The following is an 18,585-nucleotide window of genomic DNA, read 5'->3' as shown; positions in this document are numbered from 1 at the left end:
CACTGCGGGATAAACCAAGGAGATGTACTATCACCTTTACTTTTTAACTTTGCTCTAGAGTATGCCATTAGGAAAGTCCAGGATAACAGAGAGGGTCTGGAGTTGAACGGGTTACATCACCTGCTTGTCTATGCGGATGACGTGAATATGTTAGGAGAAAATCCACAAATGATTAGGGAAAATACGGGAATTTTACTTGAAGCAAGTAAAGCGATAGGTTTGGAAGTAAATCGGCGAAAAGACAAAGTATATGATTATGTCTCGTGACCAGAATATTGTACGAAATGGAAATATAAAAATTAGAAATTTATCTTTTGAAGAGGTGGAAAAATTCAAATATCTTGGAGCAACAGTAACAAATATAAATGACACTCGGGAGGAAATGAAACGCAGAATAAATATGGGAAATGCCTGTTATTATTCGGTTGAGAAGCTTTTGTCATCTAGTCTGCTATCAAAAAATCTGAAAGTTAGAATTTATGAAACAGTTATATTACCGGTTGTTCTGTATGGCTGTGCAACTTAGACTCTCAGTTCGAGAGAGGAACAGAGCTTAAGGGTGTTTGAGAATAAGGTGCTTAGGAAAATATTTGGGGCTAAGAGCGGTGAAGTTACAGGAGAATGGAGAAAATTTCACAACGCAAAGCTGCACGCATTGTATTCTTCACCTGACATAATTAGGAACATTAAATGCAGACGTGTGAGTTGGGCAGGGCATGTAGCACGTATGGGGGAATCCATATAGAGTGTTAGTTGGGAGGCCGGAGGGAAAAAGACCTTTGGGGAGGCCGAGACGTAGATGGGAAGATAATAGTGAAATGGATTTGAGGGAGGTGGGAAATGATGGTAGAGAGTGGATTAATCTTGCTCATGATAGGGACCAATGGCGGGCTTATGTGAGGGCGGCAATGAACCTCCGGGTTCCTTAAAAGCCAGTAAGTAAGTATGTAGTAACTATTTGTGGACCTAGAAAAGCTTTTGACAGAGTGGACTGGAATAAACTGATGGGGATCCTAAAGAAAATTGATGTCGATTGGAAAAAGAGGAGACTGTTCAGTAATCTTTATATGAAACAAGGAGTCAAAGTCAGAATAGGGGAAGAAAGTCAGAAGGAAGTGACATATAGAGAGAGGAGTACGACAAGGAGGTCCTTTATCACCTACCATGTTCAACATCTACTTGAGAGGAGTGATAGTAGGAGGAAGAAGAATAAAGTGCAAAAGATTTGCTGATGATATGGTGTTGTTAGCAGAAGAAGAGACGATGCTAAGGGACATGCTGCTGAAGCTAAATGAGCAGTATGGAATGCATAAATTATATTGTTTTGAAGGTAGGTACAGTATTGATATTTGCTACCTCTTGCATAGATCTACTAGCAAACTATGCTGAATTTAGTTTGGGAGTACCTACTGATGTCAGGGATTGCAGGACATAATTTCAATTCATAATTAAAATAGAAAATTTTGTCTTGCTCCATAGTTTTTGGTATTACTAGATGTGCTCATTTGTGATTTTACTCTAGATATAAAATTGCAAGTTTCTTGTTTATGTTCGTTAATTAACTGGGATATAACTATGATACTTAATCACTCATTTAAAGTTTGTGTGGTTTGACTTTGTTAATAGTGAGATTGCTTCTCATTATTTTATTTGTATTTCTTGTGGTGTGAAAGAGAAGATCTAATGTCCTGAACTACACTAGAATGAATGAATGAATGAATGAATGAATGAATGAATGAATGAATGAACGAATGAACAAATGAACGAATAAACAAATAAACAAAGAAACAAAAAACGAACAAATGAATAAACGCATAAACGAATGAATGCATGAATGAATAAATAAATGAATGAATAAATGAATGAATAAATAAATGAATAAATAAATTAATGAATAAATGAATGAATGAATAAATTAATAAATAAATGAATAAATAAATGAATAAATAAATAAACGAATGAATGAATGAATGAACGAATGAACAAATAAACAAAGAAACAAAAAACGAACAAACAAACGAATAAACGCATACACGAATGAATGCATGAATGAATAAATAAATGAATGAATAAATGAATGAATAAATGAATAAATAAATGAATAAATAAATTAATGAATAAATGAATGAATGAATAAATGAATAAATAAATGAATAAATAAATAAACGAATGAATGAATGAACGAATGAACAAATGAACGAATAAACAAATAAACAAAGAAACAAAAAACGAACAAACAAACGAATAAACGCATACACGAATGAATGCATGAATGAATAAATAAATGAATGAATAAATGAATGAATAAATGAATAAATAAATGAATAAATAAATTAATGAATAAATGAATGAATGAATAAATGAATAAATAAATGAATAAATAAATGAATAAATAAATTAATGAATAAATGAATGAATGAATAAATGAATAAATAAATGAATAAATAAATGAATAAATAAATTAATGAATAAATGAATGAATGAATAAATGAATAAATAAATGAATAAATGAATAAATGAATGAATAAATGAATGAATGAATAAATAAATGAATGAATAAATGAATAAATAAATGAATAAATAAATGAATAAATAAATTAATGAATAAATGAATGAATGAATAAATGAATAAATAAATGAATAAATAAATAAACGAATGAATGAATGAACGAATAAACAAATAAACAAAGAAACAAAAGACGAACAAACGAATAAACGCATAAACGAATGAATGCATGAATGAATGAATAAATGAATGAATAAATAAATGAATGAATAAATGAATGAATAAATGAATAAATAAATGAATAAATAAATAAACGAATGAATGAATGAATAAATAAATAAGTAAATAAATACATTAATTAATTAATTAAAATTACAATTATAAAAAAATCAATATTTTTTCATCTGACATGAATGTCATGCAATCTCATCCGCGGTATATCCGAATCCCGTATAGAAGACGGCGTTATAATGGGAGCGGTGTAAAAAAAAAATTATGGTTTATTTAACGACGCTCGCAACTGTAGAGGTTATATCAGCGTCGCCGGTATGCAGGAAATTTGTCCCGCAGGAGTTCTTTTACGTGCCAGTAAATCTACTGACATGGGCCTGTCGCATTTAATCACACTTAAATGCCATCGACCTGGGCCGGGATCGAACCCGCAACCTTGAGCATAGAAGGCAAGCGCTATACCTATTACGCCACCGAGGCCGACAAAGCGGTGTATGATAATGTATAAAGAAGGATATCCAATGTAAGCCTATTTCATCCGTATGTAAATGAAGCATGCATAAGAGAATAATAATAATAATAATAATAATAATAATAATAATAATAATAATAGTTTGCCTATCATCTAACCAGTACGGAGGTAACGTGTGGATAGCAGACGACCTCTCCCCTCCCCAAACGTACCGCTCGCTCCCACAACAGGATAACGTTACCTACTGTAACTCCCCAAATTCATCATGATGCTGGATAGCAACAACACAGCAATAGTAACATGCGTTACAAGAGCGGTATGTTGAAGTTTTCATGTTCGAGGAAAAGTTTGAAAAAGCGAAACGTAGTTGAGCTTTTTTAATTTCCGACAATTGAAAGAAAACATACCGCTCGTGTATCGTACATTATTTTGTGCGAAGATCGTTTATTACATACCTGAAAGAAGAATTTCTAATTAGTTGCAATGAAATCTCAATCTTGGTTTCTGTTCAATGACGGCAAATTTGCAAAACAAAAATATCTATCTTCAACATTGTTGCTTTAAAATGTTTTCTGTGTTTACTATACTCCAGCAGGCCGTGATATACGTCTGTCTTCCCCCCCCCCCCCAGTCTATAAATGCGAACTTAAAACAAACGGTAAGGTTATGTAATGATTTATTTTTCATTTTAATATTTTAACAATATTATTTATATAACATATTGCAGTAATAACATCGGCAAGTCGATTTGTTGATTTTTTCACGGCTTCCTTAATGTTACTTGCATCACGAATGCAGTAACTTTAGTGGAGTTGTAGAGTTTACTTAATTTTTGCAAATATTTGAAAACAATAATTAACAGTGCTATTTAGGTGAAATTGCAGTGGTAAGTTTCCAATTTACAATTATTACTATATTGAACGTCTCTAAAAATAATATGTTAAAAGTCTAAAGCAGTAAAATCAATGACTCACTTACGCGGTAAGAAGAGGGAAATTGTTATGTGTGTTAGATTGGGAATACTGAATGTGGAATTTTAGACTTTCCGCGGATTGGTTTTGTGCGGAAACCAAGCAAATACGCACGAACTCGCACTAAAAAAATTACACTTGACTTGCCGAGGTTCGAACCCGAGTCTCCGACGTGGAAGGGCGTAACTCCAGTGACGACGCCGCAAATGTAACTCAAACGAATTAGACACGGAAACAGTTTTAGAGAGAGAAGCGTTTTATTTAAAAGATTTAATTCTGTGCAATTTACCTGTCAACAATTCTGCTTCTTCTGGCAGAATATCAACATGCAAACAAGCTCGCGTGCTTCTGTCGGATGCACATCTTTTTTAACCGGTGAGTTTCCTCAGCTTTTAGTTCAATGTACTACACTGAAAGTTTTGAACGAGGAAATTACGATGTGACTAAATTAAAGTGCATACTAGAAACAGAGGATATTAGCTCATTGTTTACAATGGCAAGAACTTTTTACCGACTGACTGCACGAATATGGAAAGAAAAAATAGGCACAAGAATTTGGATGGCCTTTAGTTTCGGTATAGATAATTCCCAAACCTTTAGCTAATGGGAATAAAACATTCGAACCGATCGGCTGAAACTTTCCAAGTACGAAATTGTAGAGCAAGAAAAAAATTGGAATATACGGAATTAGTCCAAAAGGAATATTTTATAAATTTTATATAATATTTTATAATGGGAATAAAAGATTCGAACCGATCGGCTGAAACTTTCCAAGTACGAAATTGTAGAGCAAGAAAAAAATTGGAATATACAGAATTAGTCCAAAAAGAATATTTTATAAATTTTATATAATATTTTATAATGGGAATAAAAGATTCGAACCGATCGGCTGAAACTTTCCAAGTACGAAATTGTAGAGCAAGAAAAAAAATTGGAATATACAGAATTAGTCCAAAAGGAATATTTTATAAATTTTATATAATATTTTATAATGGGAATAAAAGATTCGAACCGATCGGCTGAAACTTTCCAAGTACGAAATTGTAGAGCAAGAAAAAAATTGGAATATACAGAATTAGTCCAAAACAAATATTTTATAAATTTTGTACACTATTTTATAATGGGAATAAAAGATTCGAACCGATCGGCTGAAACTTTCCAAGTACGAAATTGTAGAGCAAGAAAAAAAATTGTAATATACAGAATTAGTCCAAAAGGAATATTTTATAAATTTTATATAATATTTTATAATGGGAATAAAAGATTCGGCTGAAACTTTCCAAGTACGAAATTGTAGAGCAAGAAAAAAAAATTGTAATATACAGAATTAGTCCAAAAGGAATATTTTACAAATTTTATATAATATTTTATAATGAGAATAAAAGATTCGGCTGAAACTTTCCAAGTACGAAATTGTAGAGCAAGAAAAAAAATTGTAATATACAGAATTAGTCCAAAAGGAATATTTTATAAATTTTATATAATATTTTATAATGAGAATAAAAGATTCGAACCGATCGGCTGAAACTTTCCAAGTACGAAATTGTAGAGCAAGAAAAAAATTGGAATATACGGAATTAGTCCAAAAGGAATATTTTATAAATTTTATATAATATTTTATAATGGGAATAAAAGATTCGAACCGATCGGCTGAAACTTTCCAAGTACGAAATTGTAGAGCAAGAAAAAAAATTGGAATATACAGAATTAGTCCAAAAGGAATATTTTATAAATTTTATATAATATTTTATAATGGGAATAAAAGATTCGAACCGATCGGCTGAAACTTTCCAAGTACGAAATTGTAGAGCAAGAAAAAAATTGGAATATACAGAATTAGTCCAAAACAAATATTTTATAAATTTTGTACACTATTTTATAATGGGAATAAAAGATTCGAACCGATCGGCTGAAACTTTCCAAGTACGAAATTGTAGAGCAAGAAAAAAAATTGTAATATACAGAATTAGTCCAAAAGGAATATTTTATAAATTTTATATAATATTTTATAATGGGAATAAAAGATTCGGCTGAAACTTTCCAAGTACGAAATTGTAGAGCAAGAACAAAAAATGGAATATACAGAATTAGTCCAAAAGGAATATTTTATAAATTTTATATAATATTTTATAATGGGAATAAAAGATTCGGCTGAAACTTTCCAAGTACGAAATTGTAGAGCAAGAAAAAAATTGTAATATACAGAATTAGTCCAAAAGGAATATTTTATAAATTTTATATAATATTTTATAATGAGAATAAAAGATTCGAACCGATCGGCTGAAACTTTCCAAGTACGAAATTGTAGAGCAAGAAAAAAATTGGAATATACGGAATTACTCCAAAAGGAATATTTTATAAATTTTATATAATATTTTATAATGGGAATAAAAGATTCGAACCGATCGGCTGAAACTTTCCAAGTACGAAATTGTAGAGCAAGAAAAAAATTGGAATATACAGAATTAGTCCAAAACAAATATTTTATAAATTTTATATAATATTTTATAATGGGAATAAAAGATTCGAACCGATCGGCTGAAACTTTCCAAGTACGAAATTGTAGAGCAAGAAAAAAATTGGAATATACAGAATTAGTCCAAAAGAAATATTTTATAAATTTTATATAATATTTTATAATGGGAATAAAAGATTCGAACCGATCGGCTGAAACTTTCCAAGTACGAAATTGTAGAGCAAGAAAAAAATTGGAATATAAAGAATTAATCCAAAAGGAATATTTTATAAATTTTATATAATATTTTATAATGGGAATAAAAGATTCGGCTGAAACTTTCCAAGTACGAAATTGTAGAGCAAGAAAAAAATTGGAATATACAGAATTAGTCCAAAAGGAATATTTTATAAATCCAAAGCTATTAATGTTACAAGAAATCATATTGTTATTTTATAAAGTATTTCAAGTTTACTTTGGGAACTCATTACTGTTCAATATGTGCTCATTGGTCACACGGCACACATCAAGGCGTATTCTACTTCAGCCCAAACAAAATATCTAAATCTAAAAACTTCATCTAAACATTAGTTCACCTAAATCATTAATAAGTGGGGAACATAAATCTTGTCTTTCACAAATCTTCAGATAAAAATGTCTCACGGTGTGAGATCGGGGCTGCTTGGTGGCCACAGTGAGAGAGCGCGATTGTCCTTTGTTGCAGGCCTATCGAGCGCTCTGGAAGTGTTTAGTCCAGATAATTTATATCACACCGGTGCAGTCAACTGTTGGAAAATAAAGTTTCTCCGTCCCCATGCCGTTGAGGCAGTTGTTCAGCATAACAGCACAAAATGCATGTCGATATCACAGATAGTTTTTGTTTTATAGAGGATTCCACGTTAAGAAAAAGGCATTGAGTATATGGAGCTACTCCATCAAACGACCAGTTGCCATAGAAACGCCTATCAAAAAGCTTGTGCAATTATTTACTACACAAGACCCATAAAACCAATGCCTTTTTCTTAACGTGGTCCCTCTTTTATAGTATAATGTTGAAACATCTGGAGAATGTATGTGGCACAGCAGCGCTACTAGTGACCGAACTGTACCGAGCCAAGCGAAACACAGGAGAAGCAATATGTTGCTAGTAAAATTCATGACTATATTCTTTAAGAATTGACTCCAATAGCCAAGTGCAAGCTTAAGCGAGTAAAGCGACTGTTTTTAATGCACTAAAAGCAAATGCAGATTTTAAAAAATAGTAAAAATCTTAAAGTTAGAATTTATAAAACACTTATATTACCGGTTGTTCTTTATAGTTGTGAAACTTGGACTCTCACTTTGAGAGACGAACGTGGGTTAAGGGTGTTTGAAAATAAGGTGCTTAGGAAAATATTTGGGGCTAAGAGGGATGAAGTTACAGGAGAATGGAGAAAGTTACACAACACAGAACTGCACGCATTGTATTCTTCACCTGACAAAATTAGGAACATTAAAACCAGACGTTTGAGATGGGCAGGGCATGTGGCACGTATGGGCGAATCCAGAAATAGAGTGTTAGTTGGGAGGCCGGAGGGGAAAAGACCTTTATGGAGGCCGAGACGTAGATGGGAGGATAATATTAAAATGGATTTGAGGAAGGTGGGATATGATGATAAGAGAATGGATTAATCTTGCTCAGGATAGGGACCAATGGCGGGATTATGTGAGAGCGGCAATGAACCTCCGGGTTCCTTAAAAGCCAGTAAGTAAGTAAATAAGTAAGTAAAAAGGGATGCCTTCGCTAAAGAGGTAGATAATTATTACCGGTTTCCTTTGTATTTTTGGTCCAAGGAAAATAACTCGTCTTTACGAAAATACAAGCAGCGGCCAAAATTATTTACCGGTTTGGCGACGTTTACCAATTTGAGAAACAAAAAAAAAAACAAGGGCCGCGTATAATGTTTCATTATGTTGGCAACAATGTGTACTTGGTTGTCATCGTAACGGCACGGCTCAACGGCTCCACACAAATTCTCCAGTTTACCCTAATGTCTTTCAAGTAAAGACCGTTATAAATATTTAAAATTACATATTTTTTTATTGATTTAGGCTTTCATAGGGATCCTCAGGCGCGTGTGTCCTATCTTCTCCGATCAAAATACTTGCTTAATTTATTATTTTTGTTTCAATTGATAATTATTTTGAGGTTCCAGGCAGGATATTCTGCTTTTATAACAGACGATCAAAATTAGCTCTTCCATTTTTCATGACGAATTTGTCCGTTGACACAAAGCTATCTCTGATAATCCGTACACGTTCCCAAAGGTATTTTTCATTGTTTACCGGTGTTTCATAAACGACGGCCATCCAAATGACTCCACAGATAGCAGGCTGACGGATTAAGGTCCACTGATCTGGAGGGCCAATCTAAAGCTTATAAAACTGTTTATCGAGATTATATCTGACGCGACGAGGGAGACGTGGTGTGGCTCCAACGAGCATTTCTCTTAAATTCAGTGGGGAATACTGAAGGCAAATGTGCTCCTAAAAACCATAAATAAAACACGTCATTCAGAAAAGCAATATTTGCAACTTGACGTAAATTGGGGCATTTCTATTTTTAACTCAAAACACGCTCACTCAGCTTTTAAACATACTTAAAACCCATCGTGTTTGTGTATTAAATATGTAAGCTTCTGTATTCTACATATTGTATGTATGTATGTATGTATGTATGTATGTATGTATGTATGTATGTATGTATGTATGTATGTATGTATGTATGTATGTATGTATGTACGTACGTACGTACGTACGTACGTATGTATGTATGTATGTAATGAAAGCGTAACCTATTTTCTTAGTAGTCTTCAGTGGAGTTCCGAAGGAAGAGGACCCATGTTACCTCACGATGATAATTTTAACAGAGATATACTCGAATTTCCACCGCTGTGGAGTAACGGTTAGCATATTTGACCGTGAAACGAGCGGGCCGTTTCAAATCCCGATTGGAACAAGTTACCTGGTTGAGGTTTTTTCCGGGGGTTTCCTCCCAATCTGTAACAGCAAATTCTGGGTACTGTTCTCTAACCAGGCGATCAACCGTGAAAGGAATGTGCTTACTATTGCGCCATCTATTGGAACGAAGTAGATAAATAATATTACCGTTATAACGGCAGTTTAAAAACCATGCGCTCTCCTGCATATGTTATTTCCTGCATGAATAGATTAAAAGACCAGGAGATTAACTGTGATCTAATTTTGTAACTAGGGTAGTATCAAATTGTCTGTATCAATGTTATGGTTTGTGCTGTGAGAGCTAGCCAATAGAGATAAGAGTACCCACGTGTGTGACCTTATGACATCTTATGACATCAACATTCATTCACAGCATTATCCCCCTTCGTCTCATCCGGCAGAGACTTTCTCGTGGTTGGAGCACAGTAACTTTCGGCGCTGGACCCTGGATTCATTTCGCTGGCGTTATCATCTTCATTTCACTCAGACGCTAGATAACCATCGCAGTTGATAAATCATCGTAAATTAACCAGCTCAGTGCTGGTGCGCTCGTCTTCTATCCAGGCGAACCGGGTTCCACCTCGGTGTTTGTGATGAATAAAGCATACATTACAGACGGTTTTTCTTGGAATACTCCTGTTTCTCTCAATAATTCCTCCAACACTCTCCACCTTCCCCTCACTTCATCTATCACTGCAGTAGTTAAAAACAGACTTGAAGTATTGCGGGTAGTACGCGTTTCCGATACCAACATAGGAAGGCCTTGGAACATCGGGTTCATGGAGCTTATTACGCTACTCCTGTGTAAGTCCTAGTGTGTAGGTCTATTTCGAGTCAGGCCCTCAGGACTGCAATTGCAGTCAATGAACACAAAGTGGGTAAGTCAAGAAACTTCTATATTTATAATGGTTACTACTGTGACATGTTTACGAAGTAATATCCCCAGTTACTCTTTAGTTACTGCATTCTATAAATTCATACTTGCTACTTCTCCATCAGCACACCTGAAAATAAATTAAATATTGGCGCAATACGCCTGGAATTCAGGCATTTACTTTTTTAATGCTGACAGTCTTCTCGTAAAACTCCCCAAATTTAAATATCGCTTTCCTGAAATTAAATATTAAATTATGCTATATATTGAGCCGTGTATACCGGCTCAGTCAACGAGGTCGGCCAGCGTCCATCAGCGCCATCTTTCCCATCTGGCACTCCTGTTACATTCTTACGTCATAGCAGCATAGATTTATGGGTAAGCGAAGAGAGGGGGAAGTAGTTTTCATGGATAGTTAAACCACAGTCTAGTATATACAGTCACGAAGCTCAATACGTAGTAAATATGCATCCATAGATAGTTGCTAACCACTAGGATCGCTACTATCGCCTCATTACAGACAATGCGAAATAGTACCTGCACAGTTTATTGTTCCTAGTACCCTCATAAACTCAAGCTTCACTAGACTGTGGTTAAACTATCAAACACACACATACGGAACTTCGTTACCATGGAAATTCGATAATGTGGGAGATACTTACTTGCAACATCGCTACCACGGGAGACATAATATATTCGGAACTTTGCTAGTACGGGAGATACACACTTAGGAACGAGTATTAACTTGCTTTCTTAGATTGTTTTAGATTAGGAACAGAGATATGGGTCACAGTAGTTTGAGATTCGTCTGGCGGTAATGTATAGACAGTTTGTACTTATTAAATTGATAGGAATATTCCTCCTCTCTTATCTACTTCATAGTTGAAGTGTTGTAATACTGTAAAGACATATGTGTATGTTTTCTTTATTTTACGAGCCCAGTTGATATCGTATTCGCATGGGGCACAGTTGAATGTAGTTTTAGGAAAGTCCTGTGCGTATCGGCCATTACACTGTTATTGTTATTCTAATTCATATTCTTTATATTGTTTAATTAATTATTATTGTTGTCTTATCTCATTTAATTACATTTAATTATATATATATTTTAGTAGGTTATTTCATCATTATAGAATTTTGTTATTCTAGGTTTAATTTGTAATTCAGTAAATACAAAAATATTCTTTGTTCTTAACTTCTATGGTAAATTGTCTAGCTTTCAATAATCAGGTAATCTTGTCGTACTTTAATTCTTATTGTAATTGTAATTGTAAATGTAATATTAATTGTAATTTTATTCTTCATATTATAGTTGTAGTCTAGCTTTCAATAATCAGGTAATCTTGTCGTACTTCAATTCTTATTGTAATTGTAATTGTAAATGTAATATTAATTGCAATTTTATTCTTCATATTATAGTTGTAATCCCCTGGTAGAGGGGCAGAGAAGGCCTGATGGCCTTATCTCTACCAGGTTAAATAAATAAATACTAATACTAATCTTAGGTTATTTAGCGTCTGAATGATATGAAGGTGATAATGCCAGTGAAATGAGTCCGGGGTCCAGCACCGAAAGTTACCCAGCATTTGCTCATATTGGGTTGAGGGAAAACCCCTCAACCAGGTAACTTGCCTCGACCGGGAATCGAACCCGGGCCACCTGGTTTCGCGGCCAGACGTGCTGACCGTTACTCCACAGGTGTGGACCATATTTCATTATACACCATATTCCGCTTAGAGAGATCAAGTAATAAATGCTCATCACTTAAAATCAGACAAAGATATCGTTGTGATTTAGATCTGACACGATAGAGAAAACTGTCCAAGGTTATTCAACAAAGTTTGAAAACAGCTGCATGAGTAACTTTCATTTGTTTGTTGCTAGGGCACTAAAACAAGCCTAGCGCCATTTTGTAGGAAAACACGCTATGGTATAGCTCGCGCAAGAAACGATTACCGAATACCAATGGTGGCGTTGCTGTCTGTTTTGACGTGTGTATGTAGGTACGCCGAGGGAGGAGAGGTGCGAGCCGATGGAAGTACTGTCTCTTCCAAGAAGATGAACAAATGAGGACATCGCTGTGGAAATAAAGAACGTAGCAAGAAAAAAATTCGAAGCTAATTAAACGCTCAACATATGTTTACGAATGAAATAATAGTACCGTGCGATACAAGACACGTATTCACATGCAATGGAACAAACTAAAGTCGTAATGTAGGCTATCACAACGCAAGACTGATTCTATCGATGTCATTTCTCTTCCTACTATACTCTTGAATATCATTCAAGCTATCTCGTGATCTTTCCTCTCGCCCGCTCTTCCTTATCGCAGTGTTTGATTTGCATTCCTTCCGTCGGTAATCCGTACTTGCGAGACCTATAAACACCATGTGGACACCACAACAGAAAGTTCATGCGTTCTATGGCTTGCAAAAGAAAAATCGGTTACGTGAGTCATTGGACCAATCTTCTTCATAGAGGCTACAGTCACAGGAAATGTGTATTTTTAGTTGGTTATTTAACGACGCTGTATCAACTACGAGGCTATTTAGCGTCGATGAGATTGGTGATAGCGAGATGGTATTTGGCGAGATGAGGCCGAGAATTCGCCACAGATTACCTGGCATTCACCTTACAGTTGGGGGAAAACCTCGGAAAAAACCCAACCAGGTAATCAGCCCAAGCGGGGATCGAACCCGCGCCCGAGCGCAACTTTAGATCGGCAGGCAAGCGCCTTAACCGACTGAACCACGTCGGTGGCCGAAAATGTGTATCTGGACATGTTGCGGAACTATGTTTTGACCAACTTCCCCCAGGATCGTTTTTTTTTTTTCAGCATAATGGGGCCCCATCCCACTATCATCAACGGGTGCGTGAGTTCTTGGATGAAAAATTACCCAATAAGTGGATTAGAAGACGAGGACTACTTGCCTGACCATCCAAGTCACCCGATCTGACCCCTTGGACTTTTTTTTTTCTGGGGCTTTGTGAAGGATGCCGTGTACTAAGAGACAGAGCAACACAAATGCAGCTGCGATTGTGACTCCATAAATGCTACAGAACACTTGGCGGGAGATTGAATACCGTTTAGATCAGGCGTCTCAAGGCCAACGCATAGAAGTTGTTACAGAGAGCAAATGAAGAAAGCGTAGTCAGCTGAAGAGATAAGCGCAATACCCGAAGATAGCCGATCGTTGATTCATGTTACAAGCATGAGCGAGCTAAGTTGTAACTGTCGCGGGAGAAATGCCACAAAGCTGCACTTTTGAGTTGTACTGTCACTATAGACGGTTGTTTTCGGAAGGAATTTCTTAAGTAGTTTGCAGTAATAATAATAATAATAATAATAATAATAATAATAATAATAATAATAATAATAATAATAATACATTTATTTTCTAATATATCAATAAGTAAAAAGAAAACATCTGAAGCATGAAGAACCATACATGTTACGTAACTATTTAAGCGCAAGGAACTGGCCACCTACCCCATTATCTCCTGGCCTAGTTTCTTCATAAATGGTGCCTTGTTGGTATCACTTGTGAGGTTCAGACCTGTTTTAGGACAGTTGACTAAACAACAATACTTCATTTCTAGTAAATGGCTTTTGGTCTCGCTCTTTTTTTTTTTTTTAGTTTATACTATATTTCATTAAATAAAATTCAATTAAATAACAATAATAATTATTAAATTACAATTAAACTTGTTACTTGTTAAAGTACGTATTTTTATGATACACCAATATTAATATATTAATTACAATAATAGTTAAATAATACGTTTCGTAATGTTTTTAATAATTAAAAATAACCAAAACATATTAGAAATTCATAAACAATTATTTTAAATTAGAACTATTCAAATACTTAAATCTGGTCTCAAATTCTTTTTTAAAGTCCTTCAGTACATCATTATATTTGTTACACTGGCCTTGATTCAAATTAGATAACAATTTTAGATTAATAAAGTGGTAACAGTTACCCACTGAAACTTGCGACTCCCACAATTTCGCTTTCCCTATGAAAGCTTTCATTTCTTCACACATTTGCGGTAATAAGAACATTCTTTCCTCGGAGATGGAGACAACATCGTAGCGGTTGCAGATGTCTATTCAAACGTCGCGGTCAATGACGTCATCCGGAGATACACGAACTGGTCCCGCATCTTGTTCCACTCTTGCATTTAAAAAGAGAAAGAGGAGGAAGTGCTCCGAGAAGGCCCTATTGAGACGTCTAGTTTAGATGTCTGCAGAGCAACTCAAGACGCACACATCGAGTTGCATTGAGCATTCTCTGAAACTCGTAGAGTTTTTACATCAAGTTATGTAAAAAGATATGTTAATAAACCGTTATTTACACTTGAAATTATCTCCTATTTCTCGAAACCTCTAAGCGGGACACAGTGTAATTGTTTAATATCCAGCCTTGCTTTATTTCTGCTTGCTTCCACTGCGCTATTTTGTTCAAATCCATAATCACCTTCTACATCAGTAGACGTAGCCAATAGGATGTACGAGGAGTTTGACAGATGGTTTTTTAGAGAGTGGTTTTATTGATGCGGAAACGTTTCAATATTTTTGCAGGACAATTTTTACTCGTAGTTTGGCAGTTCAGCAATGATTATAGGGCTATTTCAGGTTCCTATCCCATCAAGATGATTAGAAATTTTATGTACGTAGCTCCGAAATCGTCCAGTTGTAGCCTACCTTTTATAGCTACAGACCACGTTCGCATACTAGCTTTTAATGTTATCTTTAATAATTATGGGGTCACCTCCCATTGATTTATTCCAACCGCCATCAGACAGACATTTATACCAACTACACATCGCTCTCTTCAGTTTATATCCCAGACAATCAATCTTGTTTATGTCGAGGAAATGGGTGTGGCTTCCGTGCTGGATGCTGAAGTCCTTGTTTCGCTTCTGATGAGATTACTCTGATTTAATACGGACTCTGCAAGAAGAAAATATGTCCTCAATTGAACACATGGAGTATCCGCCTAATATTCAGTCTGTTAAAACAACTTCGTTTTAGGATTCAGAAACTTAATTTTAATCAAATTTCAGCTGTGGTGAATCATTACACAAACCGTAAGGTAAAACAAAGAGCAGCATATTTCTGCTTGAACATGTTCACCAAGCCTTCCTATTACGTGATATGGAATGTTACTTCAATGTCGTCTTGAAAAACAGCAGGGAATTAGAAAACAAAGACTGAACAACATGCGGGTTCATAAACTAACATCAGACTACAATCATGGTTATAATCTTAATTGTCAAGTCGTCATCGTCGCCATCGTAGATTCATTCTTTATGGTCGTGTCGAATTCGTCATCGTCGTCATCTTAACCGTTGCATCGTCTGTATTAGGCCTAAGCTAAACCACGAGTCAAGAGAATATGTCTAACATATATGGGTCATTTGCAAAATTTGTATAACAGATGGACGATTGAGAACGTCAAAATTAAAGTACTATTTAGTGCATATTCTGCATGTATTATGTCTCTGCCGTAGTAATCAGCCACTGTACACTCACCTTGCTTTACAGCAATGTTTTGAATTATGTGACAGACATGACATGGAGTAACAGATCTGACAGGTAACAGACTTGACAAAGAAAATAAGCATGTCCTAACCTAAAATTTTTTCGCATATTATGTCCTCTTGATCTTGACTTTATATGTTGTTATTTGTGGAAAACACAACACAAACAGATCTGACAGAGTAAAAATGCACGCTTAGACTAAAACATAAAGCAAGAGTATGACACACAAACTCGCCAAATCAAAATGGGTGAACATAGCAGTACAATCAAAATGGGCCTTTGTGCATCATCTTGGCTTGTGCTGACATCTGTGGGATTTCTTTTTCAACTGTGTATCCATAGGAACAGAATGGTGTAACAGACCTGACAGGTAACAGACTTGACAAAGAAAATAAGCATGTGCTAACCTAAAATTTTTTCGCATATTATGTCCTCTTGATCTTGACTTTATATGTTGTTATTTGTGGAAAACACAACACAAACAGATCTGACAGAGTAAAGATGCACGCTTAGACTAAAACATAAAGCAAGAGTATGACACACAAACTCGCCAAATCAAAATGGGTGAACATAGCAGTATAATCAAAATGGGTCTTTGTGCATCATCTTGGCTTTTGCTGACATCTGTGGGATTTCTTTTTCAACTGTGTATCCATAGGAACAGAATGGTGTAACAGATCTGACTGACTTACTGGACTAGAGTAATTATGTAACCATGTTCAAGGAAATATAAACTCAGACATAAATGAAGAAGTTTTGATAATATCAAATGTTTCTTTAATTTTTTTCTCAATTACATAATTAAACAAACCTTTATCTGGACATAATTATGCTCCATTTTAAAAACTTAACTAGTATGGACACGGCATTTTAGCCGTTACTATGAGAATTTTATTTTATTCTCGTGGAATATTTCACATGAAGGAAATAATTCTTGTGACGTTTACTACATTAGTATTGAAACTACTCACTGTTAGGAATTTATAACTCTATCCTTATAAATGCAATAATGGGAAGGGTAAGAATTGATGGACATCATTTGTTATACAAATTCTGCAAATGACCCATATATATCAGTCCACACCTGTGGAGTAACGGTCAGCGAGTCTAGACGTAAAAACAGGTGGCCCGGGTTCGATTCCCGGTCGGGGCAAGTTACCTGGTTGATATTTTTCCGGGGTTTTCCCTTAACCCAATATGAGCAAATTCTGGGTAACTTTCGGTGCTGGACCCCGAACTCATTTCACCGGGATTATCACTTTCATCTCATTTAGACGCTAAATAACCTAAGATGTTGATAAAGCGTCGTAAAATAACCTACTAATATATCCGCAGTGTCTGGGAAAAGTGACACAAGTCAGTTTCCACAAACCTTTTTTGATAATTTATTAACAACTTAACGAAACATCTGCTCGCTTGGGAAAAGAGACGTAAGTATTTCTCCCATTACAATAATTCATACAGAAAAAAAATCAAATCGACATAAACCAGTATAAGATATATACCAGGGTTTGAGACCACCCGTACCAGCCCTTTTTCTCGAAAACTGTATGATACTGGTTGTTCATAAAAAAAATTGATAACCGAAACCTATGTAAAGGATCGATTGGTGGTAGTACCATTTCCCGTAACAAACCGGAAGTAGGGGTACCTGTGGTCAAACTCGAAATTTCAAATGAGAACATAGGCCACTTAAAAAGAAACAACTTTTACTGAAACTTTTTTTCAAACATTTATTGTTTACTCACAAAACAAAAATGGTATCTTGGGAGAAATGCTGTATGTTGTTTTAAGTACGTACAGTCTTCATAGTAAATGTTAAAAATGTCCGCCACCCTGTGCTAAACAACTTTCCGATCTTCTCCTAACATCCGTGATTGCACGGAGCACTTCAGAACAGCTATTTCTCTATTTTTTTTTCCTTGTTGGTAACTCTATAACATCTATTAGATGCTTTATGGTTGTGCTAACAGATGGAGTTACTTGTCAACAATGTGACGCTGAAACGTGTGTTCAGGTTACTGCCCAGCGACAGTCCTGATGTATTTTTATATTTGTGATGATTGGTTAATTAGTATTAACCCGGCACACTCACAATCACACTCACATTCATACAAATTTCCAGACTCTAGACACTCAGGTAATTTTTCTTCTTCAAGAAAAATTCACCGAGAGCCGAGCCCGGGAATCGGACCCGAGACCTCCGGATCTGCAAGCCAGCATGCTGACCAACAGATCACGGAGGCAGTCAAATTTCTCTATTTCGAGATGGAATTTCAAAATTTTAATCGAGTCCTGTAGAATTTTTCTAAGGATTTTCTCAACGATGTAAAATTTGAATCCCTTTGATTTTGAAAGATTATAAGGATGGTACCACGAATAAGAAGCCCGTGTACTGACCAACGATTAGCCATGACGTTATACTGCTGGCTAAAATAAAGAATGCAAGGTTCAACGTCAGTAAGTTTTGGCTGTTGTGCATCTCTTTCAACTTGAGAACACTCTGCACAACATGAACCTACTCTCTA

At 35.2% G+C, this 18,585-nt stretch overlaps 1 protein-coding gene across 4 annotated transcripts in view; it reads right to left on the bottom strand.

Moving 5' to 3' along the window:
• Khc-73 (Kinesin heavy chain 73) overlaps nucleotides 1-18,585 on the bottom strand; it is a 734,708-nt gene that overhangs the window by 276,674 nt on the left and 439,449 nt on the right. The window lies entirely within an intron of this gene.

This window comes from Periplaneta americana, chromosome 3, assembly GCF_040183065.1.
Source record: "Periplaneta americana isolate PAMFEO1 chromosome 3, P.americana_PAMFEO1_priV1, whole genome shotgun sequence".
Classification (NCBI taxonomy): Eukaryota; Metazoa; Arthropoda; class Insecta; order Blattodea; family Blattidae; genus Periplaneta; species Periplaneta americana.
This window is presented reverse-complemented; position numbering and strand designations above follow the sequence as displayed.